The 18,296-nt window shown below is 46.1% G+C and overlaps 1 pseudogene; it reads right to left on the minus strand.

Moving 5' to 3' along the window:
• Window positions 1–205: 205 nt before the first annotated feature.
• On the minus strand, window positions 206–18,183 carry LOC135968877 (microtubule-associated protein 1 light chain 3 gamma-like; annotated as a pseudogene).
• Window positions 18,184–18,296: the final 113 nt, after the last annotated feature.

An 18,296-nucleotide genomic window follows, 5' to 3' on the forward strand; every position in this document is an offset into this window, starting at 1 on the left:
TTTGCTGTGCCTAGAATATTCTTCCTTGTCTTCTTGGTCTGGCTAATTATTTCTCACCATACATTTGCTTAGACGTCACTACCTTCAGGAGTTATTCCTGGACTTCAAATCTGAGTTAGATGCCTTAAGTGCTATCTAGAGTACTGTATGCCCTTATCACATCGTGCTGACCTATTGTGAGCATACAATAGAAACCTGCTTTTTTTTTTTTTTTTTTTTTTTTTTTTTTGAGACAAAGTCTCACTCTGTTGGTCAGGCTGGAGGGCAGTGGTGCGATCTTGGCTCACCGTAGCCTCCACCTCCAACTCCACCTCCCGGGCTCAAGCAATTCTCCTGCCTCAGCCTCTCAAGCAGATGGGATTACAGGCATGTGCCACCACGCCCGGCTAATTTTTGTATTTTTAGTAGAGACGGAGTTTCACCACGCTGGACAGACTGGTCTCAAACTCCTGACCTCAGGTGATCCGCCCGCCTCGACCTCCCAAAGTGCTGGGATTACAGGCATGAGCCACCGTACCCAGCCCAAACCTGTTTAATGAAGGAAATAAAGTTTGGAAATGTGTATTTTACTATGCATCTATGGTATGCCACTTTCTACATAACACTGACGTGTGTACAGATATACACTGTGTGTGTGTAGGTAAGTACTATATTGGGCGCACACTTACTCCAAAGCAGAAACCTTCTGAGGTCTGGTCTCTGAGGATGTTGAGGTGGGTCACAGGGTAAGGACTAAACCGCTGTATACCTCATAGGAACAGAATAAGTTCTGCCTAGAGTCAGAGAACACAGTGAGGGTGGAGAGTCACAGGGCATTCTCCCGAGTCCAGCCGGAAGCAGAGTGAAGGTGGGAGGCCAGGGCTGCCCACACCCCCAACCTTGGCTGAGGGAGGCAGAGGGTTGGGAGAAGGCAGGGAAAGGAAGGTGGAACGTGGGAGTTATGCATTTACAGGTGGAGCTACACCACAGGAAGTGTAGGTTGTGGCTGGTGGAGGAATAGCTAGGTGTGTTTGCTAGAAGATGAGCTAGATGAAATAGGGCCACGAAGTCTTTGAAGCTTTTTCTTTGAAAAGGTGATGTCTATTTGCCTACCCCTTGAATCTGGGCTTGACCAAAGAATGTAGTAGGACTGATATCCGGCTGGGCGTGGTGGCTCACGCCTGTAATCCCAGCACTTTGGGAAGCTGAGGCAGGTGGATCACTTGAATTCAGGAGTTTGAGACCAGCCTGGCCAACATGGTGAAACTGCATCTCCATTAAAAATATAAAAAAATTGGGGTGTGGTGGTGGGTGCCTGTAGTCCCAGCTATTTGGGAGGCTGAGGCAGGAGAATTGCTTGAACTCAGGAGGTGGAGGTTGCAGTGAGTGGAGATCATATCACTGCACTCCAGCCTGGGCAACAGAGTGAGACTCCATCTCAAAAAAAAACAAAAAACAAAAAACAAAAAACAAAAAGGTATCGGGCACGTCCAGAGCCAAGGTCACAAGATAACTTGTACCCTCCACTTTGCCCCCTTGGAATGCAGCCCTGAAACCACCTTATAAGTAGCTTTTCTAGCCTACGGGAGGATGAGAGCCATATCCAGGACTCCCGCCCACACGCAGGGGGTGAAATCAAACTCCTCAAGGACCTGCCCACATCTACCACAGAAGACAGTAAAATAGATCTCCAGTTCATCACACGAAACCATCACACAGGTTAACTAACCATTTCTTGCTCAAAAAAAAGTTAGTACTTAAAAAATTTCCAAGAGCAATCAAAACCTGTCTTGTTAAGAAAGAGCATAAAAAGAGAAACCAAGCAGAAATAGCTTCAGTGTCCTTACCTGAGGCTGCCTCTCTAGGCCATCCTCACCACCCTGCGCCCCTTTAAAAGCCAGCACTGCAGAGCCATCCCTTCTGCCAGCGTCTGACGCGTCTGTCAGAGCACACATCCTTCCCGACACGGGCTAGAGAGGACTGCAGGGTCTGTCCTCAAGGCTGCTCCCATCCAGGCAGCCAAACGTCTGGGGGCTGCTGACTCCAGGCAGCCAAACGTCTCCTGGGAGGCGTAGGTCATGTACACGAAGCCATCCTCATCCTTGTAGTCTCTGTAGATCTCTGCCATGGTTACGCTCGTGCTGACCAGGCTCTTGTTGTTCACCAGCAAGTAAAAGGCTTCCGAGGCTCTCAGGACCATGCGGCTCCTGGGATGGGCAGGAGGGTGGTGAGGGGGTGACTTGCGAGACAGCCCAGGGATCTGCAGCCTCATGACACTCAAGAAGACTGAATTGCTCCCTCCTTCTTCCCTGAGATTTAGGAACTATAAGCTTCCCATTTGGGTCAAAAGGGTGAGGCCATTCCATGGATGAAATATGAGAACACAAACAGGATGAGGAAACATGACAACACAAAAATGCTAAGCAAATAACTTCTGTTTGTTATGAAATTCAATCTATTGGGCTGGGTGCAGTGGCTCACGCCTATAATCCCAGCACTTTGGGAGGTCGAGGCGGGCAGATCACGAGGTCAAGAGATAGAGGCCATCCTGGCCAACATGGTAAAATCCAGTCTGTACTAAAAATACAAAAATTAGCTGGGCACGGTGACATGCACCTGTAGTCTCAGCCACTAGGGAGGCTGAGGCAGGAGAACCGGGAGGCGGAGGGTGGCGAGGTGGGGCAGAGACAAAGGCTTTTTTTTTCCACTTACCTCTGTCTGGCCAGTGTTTTTCCACCGGATGAGAAGCCCTATCTCCCAAACTAAAGGCAGTGGTCCTCAGACTCCAGCATATATTAGAATTCCCTAGAAGATGAAGTATTGAAAGTGCAGATTCCTGGCCGGGCGCAGTGGCTCAAGCCTGTAATCCCAGCACTTTGGGAGGCCGAGATGGGTGGATCACGAGGTCAGGAGATCGAGACCATCCTGGCTAACACGGTGAAACCCCGTCTCTACTAAAAAATACAAAAAATTAGCCGGGCGCGGTGGCGGCGCCTGTAGTCCCAGCTACTCGGGAGGCTGAGGCAGGAGAATGGCGGGAACCCGGGGGGCGGAGCTTAAAGTAAGCCAAGATGGCGCCACTGCACTCCAGCCTGGGCGACAGAGCCAGACTCCATCTCAAAAAAAAAAAAAAAAAAAAAAGAAAGTGCAGATTCCTGAGCACCATGCTGCAGGGGTTGACTTGGCAGATCTGGGAAGCAGCTCGGGAACATGCGTGACTGCGAAGCGGTAGATTGCACTGTGAAAAGCACGGCTGCAGAAGCGCAGGAAGCCCTCCTGCCGCTGCATCCTTGCCAGTGCTCTTTCTGTTTTTCCTTTCTTCTTTTGAGACAGAGTCTTGCTCTGTCGTCCAGGCTGGAATGCAGCAGTACGATCTCGGCTCACTGCAAACTCTGCCTCCTGCGTTCAAGCGATTCTCCTGCCTCAGCCTCCGGAATAGCTGGGATGACAGGTGTGGACCATCACGCCCGGCTAATTTTTGTATTTTTAGAGACGGGGTTTCACCATATTGACTAGGCTGGTCTCGAACTCCTGACCTCATGATCTGCCCACCTCAGCCTCCCAAAGTGCTGGGATTCCAGGCGTGAGCCACCACACCCGGATTTGCTAGCAGTCTTTCAAAGTCTCATTTATATCTATCTGCCTGCCTACCCTGCAGAAAGAGTCATTTAAATCTGGTCACTGCTTAAGTGTTTATACAAAACCTCAGCCCTTATCCCACTTGATTCTCCATTTCCAGGTAAAGAAACCAAGGCACAGAAGTTAAAGGATATGGTAGAAGCAACCCGAGTGTCCATCAATGACGAATGGAGAAACAAAATGTGGTGGACACACACAATGGAATATTATTCAGCCTCCAGAAGAAAGGACATTCTGACACATGCTACAACACGGACCAACCTTGAGGACACTATGAGACGTGAAATAAGGCAGTCACAAGAGGACAAATACTATATGATGCCACTCACATGAGGCACTTAGTCAAAATCATACAGACAGAAATAGAACAGTGGTTTCTCTTTCCTTCCTTCCTCCCTCCCTCCCTCCCTCCCTCCTTCCCTCTCTCTCTCTCTCTCTCTCTCTCTGTCTGTCTTTCCTTCCTTCTTTTTTTTGATGGAGTGTTGCTCTTGTTGCCCAGGCTGGAGTGCAGTGGCATAATCTCGGCTCACTGCAACCCCTGCCTCCCCGGTTCAAGCAATTCTCCTGCCTCAGCCTCCTGACTTGGTGGGATTGCAGGCGTGCGCCACCACACCCAGCTAATTTTTGGTACTTTTAGTAGAGACGGGGTTTCACCGTGTTGGCCAGGCTGATCTCGAACTCCTGACCTCAGGTGATCTACCTGCCTCGATCTTCCAGAGTTCTGGGATTACAGGTGTGAGCCACTGCATCCGGCCAGAACAGTGGTTTCTAGGGACTGAAGGGAGAAGGAAATGGGGAATTATTATTTAATGAGTACCGAGTTTCAGTTTGGGAAGATGGAAAAGTTGTGAAGTTGAATGATGGTGATAGTAGCACAACAATGTAGATGTACTTAATGCCACTGAACTGCACATCTAACAGTGGTTAAGATGGTCAACTTCGTGTTAGGTGTATTTTATCCTAACTAAAATAATACTACTACTAATAAAGATAAAAGACATCAACGAACCTAAGTGGCATTCTACCTGTCTGCAGTAGCCCTGGGTTTATTAGAAGCTTCCTTTTTTGCTTGCTTTCCTTTCTTTTTTTTTTGAGACGGAGTCTCGCTCTGTCACCCAGGCTGGAGTGCAGTGGTGCGATCTCAGCTCACTGCAAGCTCCGCCTCCTGGGTTCACGCCATTCTCCTGCCTCAGCCTCCCGAGTAGCTGGGACTACAGGCGCCGCCACCGTGCCTGGCTAGTTTTTGTATTTTTTTAGTAGAGATGGGGTTTTACCGTGTTAGCCAGGATGGTCTCGATCTCCTGACCTCGTGATCCGCCTGTCTCGGCCTCCCAAAGTGCTGGGATTACAGGCTTGAGCCACCACGCCTGGCTTCTTTCCTTCCTTCCTTCCTTCCTTCCTTCCTTCCTTCCTTCCTTCCTTCCTTCCTTCCTTCCTTCCTTCCTTCCTCTCTTTCTTTCTTTTCTTTCTTTTTCCTTCTTCTCTTTCTCTCTTTCTTTCTCTTTCTCCTCTTTCCTTTTCCTTCTTTCTCCTTCCTTCCTTCCTTCCTTCCTTCCTTCCTTCCTTCCTTCCTTCCTTCCTTCCTTCTTCCTTCCTTCTTCCCTCCTCCTCCTCCTTCTCCTTCTTCTCCTTCTTCTTCCTCTTCTTTCTTTTCATTCTTTCATTCTTTTGTTCTTTTTATTTAATCCCCAGTGTGATGGTAACTATATACACTTTCCTGGAGATTTGAAATGCCCCAGTATTCTCAGTCGAGCTCAACATGGAAGGCCCTCCCATCATTAGCTAGAAATAATACAGCTCAAAAACACTAAGCAAGTACATCTCTGTTCACCATGAGTTTAAAGTTAAGAATTTCCTATATGGGATGAAGAAAATGCATTATGTCACATGTTCTGACATATCACTTAAGCACCTTGGGGTGACAACTGGGAAGGAGAATTACTGAGCAGAAGTCTAAAATCCTTCCCCTTGGATTCAAGATACAGAGGAGTAGCCACATTTGGCTGGACTTCGTAGGGACTCTGAGTCATTTCATTAGCATAGCAGGTGAAGCCTATTGGGAATGGCTAATCCTCTCTTTAAGCATCCTCAACCTAAACAACCAATCCTCCACACACTGTGTGGGTGAGGGTACATCCAGCGCACTCCCTGTGCCAGCTACTAGGACTGAAGGGGTTAAGTTCTGTGATGGGTGGAGGAAAAATAATTTCAGAACCTGGTTAATGAACACTGGCTAATCCAGGATGGAGCCCTGACCATGGTTATGCTCTGTGGTGAGCCCTTGCTGGTCCTGCACGGGAAAGGGGGCAGCTGAAGACCGGCTGTTGCAGTCGGCTCCTATGTCCAGAAACTGCACCTTTATTTCCTTTCTTCCTCTACCAGGCTCTAATTTTTTTTTTTTTTTTTTTTTTTTTTTTTTTTTTTTGAGACGGAGTCTCGCTTTGTCATCCAGGCTGGAGTGCAGTGGCGCGATCTTGGCTCACTGCAAGCTCTGCCTCCCGGGTTCACGCCATTCTCCTGCCTCAGCCTCCTGAGTAGCTGGGACTATAGGTGCCTGCCACCATGCCCGGCTAATTTTTTGTATTTTTAGTAGAGACGGGGTTTCACTGTGTTAGCCAGGATGGTCTTGATCTCCTGACCTTGTGATCCACCCATCTCGGCCTCCCAAAGTGCTGGGATTACAGGCGTGAGCCACTGCGCCCGGCCCAGACTCTCATTTATTAAAGGTTGGTGAGTCCCCAAGAGTAAAAACTCTGCGGTTTGGTGGATATTTATGCACATAGCCCAGCACAGTGGCTGATACATAATGGATGCTTCTTAATGCTTTCTAATTATTGCTAATTAGAGATTATTAACTATTTCTAAATGAATTAATGTAGAAATTCATCTTACTGGGCTGAAGAATGGGGAGTGCATGGAGTTTGGGGTGCACCTATTGGGAACAAAGGGGGAAGTTGTATTAAGACTCACTTTTCGGGGCCAGGTGTGGTGGCTCACGCCTGTAATCCCAGCACTTTGGGAGGCTGAGGCAGGTGGATCACGAGGTCAGGAGATCGAGACCATCCTGGCTAACACAGTGAAACCCTGTCTCTACTAACAATACACAAAATTAGCCAGGCATGGTGGCGGCCACCTGTAGTCCCAGCTACTTGGGAGGCTGAGGCAGGAGAATGTCATGAACCCGAGAGGCAGAGCTTGCAGTGAGCCGAGATCGCACCACTACACTCCAGCCTGGGCAACAGAGTGAGACTCCGTATCAAACAAACGAACGAATAAATAAATAAACAAATGAAGACTCACTTTTCGGTGAAGTCACTCGAGCCCCCACGGCATCTGAAGTCTGACAGGAATTGGGATCTAAGCCTGACTTTGGTTTTCCTTTAGTCGTCCTTAGTCTCCACTCCATTAACCTTAGCAGTTCTGAGAATGCAGAGTGTTCTGTAAGAGTTCATTAAAATATTGTAATAGATGTTCTGAAGAAGCTATCTGCATCAGCCAAAACCTTCGAGAGGTTGTATGTAGTTCAGGGAGACTGACCAGCCAAGTTTATTATTATTATTATTATTACTATTATTATTATTTTGAGATGGAGTCTCACTCTGTCACCCAGGCTGGAGTGTAGTGGCATGATCTTTGCTTACTGCAACCTCCACCTCCCAGGTTCAAGTGATTCTCGTGCCTCAGCCTCTGAGTAGCTGGGACTACAGGTGCGTGCTAACACGCCCAGCTAATTTTTATATTTTTAATAGAGATGGGGTTTTGCCATGTTGGCCAGGCTGGTCTTTAACTCCTGACCTCAAGTGATCTGCCCGCCTCAGCTTCCCAAAGTGCTGGGATTACAGGTGTGAGCCACCGTGCCCAGATGAGCCAAGTTTATTTACTGAGCCCCTATCAGCTATTTTGAGTTGCATATCATTTTTATTGAGTTCAGCTGGCAGGTGACAACTTCGATCCCTTCAGCTTTATCTGTCAGTTATCAGCATCTGGCCTGCCTTGTGTTGTCCTGTGTAGGTGGAAGCTGGGTGAGGGAAAGGCCTGGTTCCTCCGCTCGATGATTCTCGCAGGTGGACTGAGCGTTTCCTCCTGAAAATTTCCTCCCTGACATCAGGGGGAAAGAACCACTCAGGGGAAAATGCTGTCAGTGGGCTTCACAAATACCTGGAAACAAAGTTATCTGGACTAGTTTCCAAAGGTTATTTTGGAAACTTATTAGAGAAATTTAATAATTGAAATACAGTGCCAGTAAAACGTTAGAATAACACAGAGAACCTGCTGTTACAGCAACATTGGGAGCTCTCACTTTCTTTTTTTTTTTTTTTTTTTTGAGATAGAGTCTCGCCCTGCTGCCCAGGCTGGAATGCAGTGGCATGATCAAAACTCACTGTAGCCTCCACCTCTCAGGCTCAAGTGACCCTCCCACCTCAGCCTCCCAAGTAGCTGTACTACAGGCACACGCCACCACACTTCGCTAATTTTTGTATGTTTTGTAGAGACAGGGTTTCACCATGTTCCCCAGGCTGGTCCTGAACTCCTGCACTAAAAGGCCCGCCCGCCTTGGCCTCCCAAAGTGCTGGGATTAGAGGTGTGAGTTCATTTGCTTTAGGCTTGCTAGTGAGATACTTACCGCTTGTTTAAAATAGGTGATTTATGAGATCATCCTCTTTAAAGGCACAAGTGAAGGGAAAAGTAAAACATAAATTCTTCTCATTCCTTCTCTGCCAGATCCTGTCCTTCCAAAAGGCCCAGGTGCTCACAGCACATGCACACGTACACTGTGTCACCTGTCGAATGGTGCTGAGGGACTAAACCACGGTCACCTCCCGTGGGACCAGGAACTTAGTTTTTGTCCAGCAGTGGCAGGAATGTCTGGGGGTAGCGCTCCACTATCACCTGTCAAGAATTTCGGCATAAATTTCTTCTGATACAAGTGCCTAAGAATGTGACTCAGAGTTCTATGTGTCTTAGGAACCTGGAACAGAGAGAAGACCATTGGGCGCTTTTTGTTTTTTCAAAGAATAGGATCAGAGGTCCCCCTAACAGAAGTACAACGGTGTCTCACTGGGACCTTGTTTGGGAACTTCGCCCAGATTCCAGCAATTTCCTCTTGTCTGGTTGCTGTGACTATTTCAAGTATAAAAGAATAAGCAAACAGCTAAGCGAGCCATAGCTTCTCTTCTTTTTTCCCCCTGGTCAGCCAGAAAGGTACCTCTAGAAGTTTACTAAATTCTCCCTCTGCTTGAAAGATCTGAGGCTTGGGATTTTCAGTGGAGGCAGCGTTTTACTTAACAGCTGTGTCTGTGTCTGACTTAAAAAAGAAAAAAAAAAAAAAAGTCCTGCAACCAGGACCTAACTCATTCTTCCAGCAGCTTCCAAACGGCCTGTAGGAGCCTGAAGAGGCCCCTCTGTAGGGCTGAGTGACATCAGGCCCCTTCTCTCCCTCCCCTCTTCCCACTCCCCCTCTGTGGGCAGTAGGAGGTCAGTTCTGAGGTTGGAAATGAAATGACCATCTGTATATTGGTCAGAGAAAGTCACTTTGCTCACTATTAGTAAAGAATTTATCTTTGCCAAAGAAATTAAGGTTTGCAATGGAGCACTGTAATACTAGTCTGCACTATAATATGGTCTCATAGGCCTTAGCTCAGGAGCTCTGACAGAATTAGTCTCAAGTGAGGACTTTTTTTTGAGATGGGGTCTCGCTCTGTCACCCGAGCTGCAGTGCAGTGGCGCGATCTCGGCTCACTGCAACCTTCGCCTCACGGGTTCAAGTGATTCTCAAGTGAGGACATTTGAATACTACAGTTATAAAGCAGATAGAAGATTGGGTCGCCTTACCCTGAAATGTGTTGCCATTTTTCATAGTGAGCAATAGAAAGGTTGAGTAATTTGCCCAGATAAAAAGAGGTGAAACTAGCGTTAAAATCCTGGTGTGTTATCAAAGTATCATTGCACTCTGCAGTTTTCCAGCATATTCTGTCATACTTCTGCAGTTTCAGGAATGTGGGTAGGACCATTATCATAACTAAGATTTGGTGTTTAATAGATGATGAAACTGAGGTCCATAGAAATGAACTTACTTGCCTAGGACCAAACAGATGCTTAGACTGACCCAGTTCTTTGTTCCCAGACCAGGATATTCTAGCCTAGTGCACTTCTTTTACGCAGGATGGTTTTAGGACTTAGCTTTCCTGTCTAGAAAAAGATGCTGCTCTTGACGCTGACCACTTCCTTGCCCCAGATCCAGGAGCACAGTGGTCCTTCCATGATTCACACCCATCCTTTTCCTGAGAATAAACAGGATCAGGCTAGGCACATTGGCTCGCACCTGTAATCCCAGCACTTTCGGAGGCTGAAGCAGGAGGATTGATTGAGGCCAGGAGACTGAGACTAGCTTGTATAGTGAGATTCCATCAATACAAAAAAAATTTTTTTAAATTAGCTGGCGTGGTGGCATGCGCTGTAGTCCCAGCTACTCAGGAGGCTGAGGCAGGAGGGTCGCTTGAGTCCAGGAGGTTGAGGTTGTAGCGAGCCACCATCTTGCCATTGCACTCCAGCCTGGCAATAGAGCAAGGCCCTGTCTCTAAGCAAATGAAGAAACAAATCAAATAAACAGGACCATTAGCATCTGTTCTATTGTTACTAGATGGCCCATGATCTTTAGGGGTCTCACTGCTGTGGGGACTGCTCTGGGACCATTCCATGCTGAGTTATTTGACAGCTGAAGAGTCTTCAGTCAAATGAGGATGATGGAGAGGAAAATGGCCAAACATTTCCAGGTCTGCTGAGGGACAGAAGGAAAAATAGTAGTTTCCTGATTTTTACCTATTTAAAAAAAAAACAACTCATTTTTTTGTTTAATTTTGCATTTCCTCCTGCCTAGGAAGCTGGGCCAATGGTTTCTGAGCCAACTCCGAGTCCTTGAGCTCCCAGGGAATGGACAGAACTTGGCCTCTGCAGTCAGAAGGATTTCTTAGTAGGCTTCTATATCCCAGACCACTCCACCATGAAGAGTGTCTTCCCTGACTCTGCCTAGGCACAGCGGAGTGAGCCAGGGCAGTGACTTAAGTTGTTTCATAAAGCTCTGCACCAGGCTTGGCCGGCGTGGCTAAATGCTGAAGTCCAAAACGTGTCCTGGCAAATCTTGCGAGATCGCTCCACTACACTTCAGCCTAGGCAGCAGAGAGAGACTCAAAAAAACTGAAAAATTTAAGGTCCTACCTCACAGCTCCCGCAATCCACTATCATAGTAGTGCCTTGTCTCCTTTCATGGGTCAGCTTTGCAGGTGTTCGTGTCTTATCCATGGGGATGAAAAAAGATTTTCTGTCACCAATAACTCTAACACAAGTCTGGAAAACAATTTGGAATCTGAGTTGCAGAAGGTAGCAGACACAAATGGAGTTCCAAGCCCATTTTTCTAAGATCCTGAGCAATTTCTTGCTTTCTGCACCTCTTGCATTTATTGTAATGTACCCCCAAGAAACCTGGCCATTAGCTCTGTATCTGCTTAAGAAACCTGCACTTTCAGAATCTTCAAGGCTGGAAGGAGAACACAGCACCAGTCAGGCACCATGACCTGAAGGTTGGCACCTTGGGAATTTTTGCAGCTGGATCCCAGACCTGTCTCTTCAGGAAACACAGGATTTGGAACCTGACAGCTTGAATGGGACATTCAACATTTGGATTCTGAAAAAATCCAAATGTTCTTCAGGAACATTTGTTATTGATTGTAGGGACCAGCCCCACAGGGTCGGTGGATTTTTCTCCCCGTGTGCGGAGACAAGAGATTGTAGAAATAAAGACGCAAGACAAAGAGATAAAAGAAAAGACAGCTGGGCCCGGGGGACCACGACCACCAAGACGCAGAGACCGGTAGTGGCCCCGAATGCCTGGCTGTGCTGCTATTGATTGGATACAAGACAAGGGGGCAGGGTAAGGAGTGTGAGTCATCTCCAATGATAGGTACTGTCACCTGAGTCACGTGTCCACTGGACGGGGGTCCCTTCCCTGTTTGGCAGCCGAGGCGGGGGGGGAGAGAGAGAGAGAGAGAGAGAGAGAGAGAGAGAGAGAGAGAGAGAGAGCTTACACCATTATTTCTGCATATCAGAGACTTTTAGTACTCTCGCTAATTTTGCTACTGCTATCTAAAAGGCAGAGCCAGGTGTACAGGACGGAACATGAAGGCGGACTAGGAGTGTGACCGCTGAAGCACAGCATCACAGGGAGAGTTAGGTCTCCGGATAACTGCGGGCGGGCTTGACTGATGTCAGGCCCTCCACAAGAGGTGGAGGAGTAGAGTCTTCTCTAAAACTCCCCCGGGGAAAGGGGGACTCCCTTTCCAGGTCTGCTAAGTAGCGGGTGTTTTTCCTTGGCACTGACGCTACGGTTAGACCACGGTCCGCTTGGCAACGCGCGTCTTCCCAGACGCTGGCGTTACCACTAGACCAAGGAGCCCTCTGGTGGCCCTGTCTGGGCACAACAGAAGGCTCACACTTGTCTTCTGGTCACTTCTCACTATGTCCCCTCAGCTCCTACCTCTGTATGGCCTGGCTTTTCCTAAGTTATGATTGTAGAGTGAGGATTATTATAATTTTGGAATAAAGAGTAACTGCTACAAACTAATGATTAATGATGTCCATATATAATCATATCTATGATCTATATCTAGTATAACGCTTGTTATTTTATATGTTTTATTACACTGAAACAGCTCGTGCCCTCGGTCTCTTGCCTCGCACCTGGGTGGCTTGCCGTCCACAATAGATGAAAGTTTTATTTTGCATAATAAGAACGTGGAAGGCTGACCATATTTTACATTAACATTGTCAGACATTTTTATGTTGAACTTTTCTTCTACACATGAAATCTGAATTGCTCTGGCTCATTACCTGCCAACATTTCGTTTCCACTGTGGGGTACACAGAAGTAACCAGGAGGCCGGGCGTGGTGGCTCATGCCTGTAATCCCAGTACTTTGGGAGGTTGATGCGGGCAGATCACCCAAGGTTGGGAGTTTGAGACCAGCCTGACCAACATGGAGAAACCCCGTCTCTACTAAACATACAAAATTAGCCAGGCATGGTGGCAGGCGCCTGTAATTCCAGCTACTTGGGAAGCTGAGGCAGGAGAATCGCTTGAACCCAGAAGGTGGAGGTTGCAGTGAGCTGAGATGGCGCCACTGCACTCCAGCAGCCCGGGCAACAACAGCGAGACTCCGTCTCAAAAAAAAAAAAAAGGTAACCAGAACACAGCATCTACCCTTCCTGGGTGGCAACACTGGATCATTCTTTTCTTGTTTCTGTTATCTGCATTAGCTGAGCCATTTGCTACTTGTGTCTAATTTGATCTAAGTCAAAAGCATACCTGGTAAAATGCCGTAGCAGGAAATGGTATCCCAGAATGATTTACATCATGGAATGGAGTAACCTAATGCTACCAAGGAAAACTGCCAAGCATCTTCCCCTCTTTCTATGTATTGACTTTATATATTTTTTTCTGGCTAGTAAAATTATTAAAACATTCCTCCTTTGGCTTAATAAATTAGCTTTAAAATCTTAATTACCACTGGGCACAGTGGGTCATGCTTGTAATCCCTGCACTTTGGGAGGCCGAGGTGCGTGGATGACTTGAGGTCAGGAGTTCCAGACCAGCCTGGTCAACATAGCAAAACTCCTTCTCTACTAAAAATACAAAAAATTAGCCAGTCGTGGTGGCATGCATCTGTACTCCTAGCTACTCAGGAGGCTGAGGCAAGAGAATCGCTTGAACCTGGGAGGCGGAGGTTGCAGTGAGCTGAAATCACGCCGCTGCTCTCCAGCCTGGGTGGAGTCTCAAAAATTAATAAAATTAAAAACTAATTAGTTAATTAAATAAAATATTAATTACCATGAAGTCTTGTGAGGCTCTTCACTTTTTTCAAAGTACAGTACTGAAATATTCAATACAGCATTGTTTGAATACTGAAAAAAGGTAATCTAAATGTCATTAAGAAACAAGTAAATTACGACATGCATTTTAAGGAGAGTAAAGAGAAGTATATTAATATCTATGTATTTCTTATGCAGACATAGATGTTAATGATGTTCAAATTATATGCAGATTGAAAAAATTAGTTGCAGAAGTTGTGTTTTTCAAAAGTCTCAGAAAACAACCTGGTAACAGAGGAGGAAACTAGGATTAGGGGTACTAATCAAAAGAGACTTGAAATTGATCTCTAATGTTGGACTTTTTATGTGGGAATATATTTGTGTGCTTCTTGTATAATTAAAATAAATAAAAATAAAACAGTGTATAAAAAGTGGTTTTATAATGACCTCAAAGGTGCCTGGAAGGTCTCTGAAGCCATTCAGGTGTGGAGGAGCTGCCCTCTTGTGGAGTTTTTGGAGTAGTTTTTACTCCTGAATCAAAGAATTTACTGTGTTTTCATTCACAGAACACTGGAGTGCCAATTTCAGAGTTAGAGATCAATCTCTCATGATTATCCTGTGAGAAAAAAGACAGTAAAGGTTTAGTGGCTTTCCAAAAGTCACTTAGAGTTTCAGGCAAGTCACAATTACAGACCAAGTCTTCTGATCCCTAGCTGGAGTTCTTTCAGCTATTCTGCCTCCCCTAAACCATGAGCCAGTGAGTGTTAAAGAAAACCCACTGTGGCCGGGCGCGGTGGTGGCTCACACCTGCAATCCCAGCACTTGGGAGGCCGAGGCGGACGGATCAAGAGGTCAGGAGATCGAGACCATCCTCACCAACATGGTGAAACGCTGTCTCTACTAAAATACAAAAAATTAGCTGGGCATGATGGCGCGCTCCTGTAGTCCCAGCTACTCGGGAGGCTGAGGCAAGGGAACTTGCTTGAACCCCGGAGGTGGAGATTGCAGTGAGCCGAGATCACGCCACTGCACTCCAGCCTGGTGACAGAGCAAGACTCCGTCTTAAATAAATAAATAAATAAAACACAATGGGGTTTCACCATGTTGGCCAGGCTGGTCTCGAACTTCTGACCTCAGGTGATCCGCCTACCTCAGCCTCCCAAAGTGCTGAGATTACAGGCATGAGCCACCACGCCCGGCCTTTGAAAATCTTTTTATAGGGGTAAAATATACATAATTCTTATCATCTTAACAATTTTAAGTGGATGATTAAGTGGCATTAAGTACATTCATATTGTGCAACCATCACCACCATCCATCTTCAGAATTTTCCATTGTAAAATTGAACTGACATATTTAATAAAAGTATAAACCTCAAAGCCATATCTAGCCATTAAGCAACATCTGAATGCAGTAAGTTGAGTATTGGGGTAGAATAGGGAAGTGACCAGGACTTGCCTCTAGCCACAGATGACTCACTTACCTGTTTCAAATATGTGATTATGCTACAGCCCACTTAATTTTTCTGGTCCTGTTATAGACAGCTCTATCCCTAGACTTCTCTAGCCTGAGATGATCAAGGAATGAATAAAGGATGGCGATTCGTCCTCTATGACCAGTTAAAAAACAAAGATTTGGGACTTTATTTCTACCTAGGATGGACGAAGCTGGAAAAAAGATTCATTCTCACATTAATAACAATAAAAACCAGATAATCTACAAAATAATAACTTTCCTTTAAATCGTTAGAGGGCTGGTCTGGGTGTGGTGGCCTGTAATCTCAGCACTTTGGGAGGCTGAGTTGGGCAGATCACTTGAGGTAAGGAGTTCAAGAGCAGCCTGGCCAACATAGTGAAACCCTGTCTCTACTAAAAATACAAAGATCAGCCAGACATAGTGGCAGGCGCCTGTAATCCCAGCTACTTGGGAGGCTGAGGCAGAATAGGTTGAGCCGGGGTGTCAGAGGTTGCAGTGAGCTGAGATATGTCACTGCACTCCAGCCCAGGTGACAGAGTGAGACTCCATCTCAAAACAAACAAACAAACAAAAAACAACATTAGAGGGTTAAGACTGCAGGGCAAAAGTAGCCTGAATTCTAAGGATAGATGGGAGGGCCCAAGGACAGCCACAATGCTAGCACTGGCTTATCTGGGACACAGCATGGAAGGAAGACAGGGCCTCTGTATAACAGAGTAAGAATTTAACTAGAGTTTTTTTGCTTTGTTTCGTTTTTGTTTTGAGACAGGGTCTCACTCTATTACCCCTTTTGGAGTTGAGTGATGCAATCACAGCTTACTGCAGCCTTGACCTCCTGGGCTCAAGAGATCCTCCCACCTGAGCCTCCCAAGTTTGAATTTTGCTAGTTGTACACTCATGCTTCAGTTCAACACGTTCCACTGTCCTCTGGATCTCCTGCAGTGTAGCAGGCAGCCGAACCCAGAGGCACCATCGGACTCATTTCTAATTTCTGTAGCAAAAATAGGTGATAGGTGATACTGAGTTCTTTCATTAGCAGGCATAAAATATCTGGTTGTCTTTTTTTTTTCTTGTTTTTTGAGACAGGGTCTTGCTATGTCATCCAGGCTGGAGTGCAGTGGCACAATCACAGCTCACTGCAGCCTCAGTCTGGTGGGCTTAAGTGATCCTCCCATCTTAGCCATGGGAGTAGCTGGGAATACAGGCACATGCCAGGAGGCCTGGCTAATTAAAACTTTTTTTTTTTTTTTTTTTTGGTAGAGATGAGATCTCAGTATGCTACCCAAGCTGGTCTCAAACTCCTGAGATCAAGCAGTCCTCCCACCTTGACCTCACAAAGTGGTAGGATTAGAGGCGTGAGCCACCGTGCCCGGCCTTTTTGTGATGTTATAGCAATTGATGCACAAAATCCAAATTTATTGATCCACTGGGTAATGAAAAATGATATGATCTTTTCTTAATTATTAGAACACTAGAAAGAGATAGTTCCTTCATCTGCCATTTAGTTATCCAGTTGTACTGTTCATAGAGGAAAGAAAGGAAAAATGGTTTTTTTGCTTCAAGTTTTCAAGACAATGAATACTCCATCATCCTACAAGGTGACCAATTATTCTTAATGTTTATGATGGGTTTTAATAAATTGCAATTATCTTCTTTGAAGACCAAAGTTTCCCACATTTGCACAGTGGGGGCCCCTTTAAGCTGGTTCTTGAATCTTTTGGAAATTGTTAATCTCTATTTTTGTTTTGTTTCGTTTTTTTGAGACGGAGTCTCGCTCTGTCGCCCAGGCTGGAGTTAGTGGCGCGATCTCGGCTCACTGCAAGCTCCGCCTCCCGGGTTCCCGCCATTCTCCTACCTCGGCCTCCCCAGTAGCTGGGACTACAGGCGCCGCCACCACGCCCGGCTAAGTTTTTTGTATTTTTAGTAGATACGGGGTTTCACCGTGTTAGCCAGAATGGTCTCGATCTCCTGACCTCGTGATCCGCCCGCCTCGGCCTCCCAAAGTGCTGGGATTACAGGCATGAGCCACCGCGCCCGGCCTTGTTTTGGATTTTTGAGACCGAGCTTCGTCTTGTTGCCCAGGCTGGAGTGCGATGGTGCGATCTCGGCTCACTACAACCTCCGCCTCCGGGTTTCAAGTAAGTCTCCTGCTTCAGCCTCCCAGGTAGCTGGGATTACAGGCATGCACCACCACTCTCGGCTAATTTTGTATTTTTAGTAGACTGGGTTTCACCATGTTGTCCAGGCTGGTCTCCAACTCCTGACCTCAGGTGATCCACCCACCTTGGCCTCCCAAAGTCCTGGGATTACAGGCACGACACACTACACCCAGCCCCTCTATTTGTTGTGACAAGATATCCTAGGCTTATCTTTTACATTTCCTGCCAGACTATTTTCCCCAAATCCTCGTTTTAATGAAAAAAGCAAAAGGTAGTTTAAAACCACAAGTTGATGTGCTAAACATCCTGATAGTTATGAATTTGTATTGAACATACTGGTACAAACTGATGAATGTGTGTATTCACACGTATCTAAATGTATTCAATATACATTCATGAATTTATACCACTACGTCCAATTCAAATTCATAGCCATGGGATTCCGCCCCCCCCCCCAAAAAAATTACATGTTCTGTATTCTCTTTCTCCTTTTTCTCACATTAAAATCCCTGGTTCTAGGCTGGGTGCAGTGGCTTATGCCTGCCATCCCAGCACTCTGGGAGGCTGAGGTGGGTGGATCACCTGAGGTTGAGACCAGTCTGGCCAACATATTGAAACCCCATCTCTACTAAAAATACAAAAATGAAGCTGGGCGTGGTGGCACACACCTGTAATCCCAGCTACTTGGGAGACTGAGGCAGGAGAATCACTTGAACCTGAGAGGCGGAGGTTGTAGTGAGCTGAGATTACGACACAGCAAGACTCCATCTTGAAAAAAAAAAAAAGGACCCTGATTCTCAAGAAAACAGGATTTCAAATATCCTATAAATAGTAATTATTCTATTCCACAGTATACACACAGTCCCAAAATATCAGACTACCACTAGCTAAACCAAATGTTTTTGCACATGCTTTTATATACGATGCTTTAACTCTTAGTTTTAAGTGTATAAGCAACATACGTTTACTACTCACCGCCAGTCTGTCACTATTTCTCTAGTCATTTTGGTTATCTGGAGCTCATTTTCTGAACTTCCTGATAAACTGCTTAAGGGAACGACATTTCCCATTTCCCAAATTTTTCTGTGTTGGATATGTTTGTGCCAGCCTTTTATACTTACAATTTTATTAGATATGAAAACCTCAGCTCACATTTTTCTTTGGGTATTCAAAAATGATCACT

Source organism: Macaca fascicularis, chromosome 1 (assembly GCF_037993035.2).
Source record: "Macaca fascicularis isolate 582-1 chromosome 1, T2T-MFA8v1.1".
Lineage (NCBI taxonomy): Eukaryota > Metazoa > Chordata > Mammalia > Primates > Cercopithecidae > Macaca > Macaca fascicularis.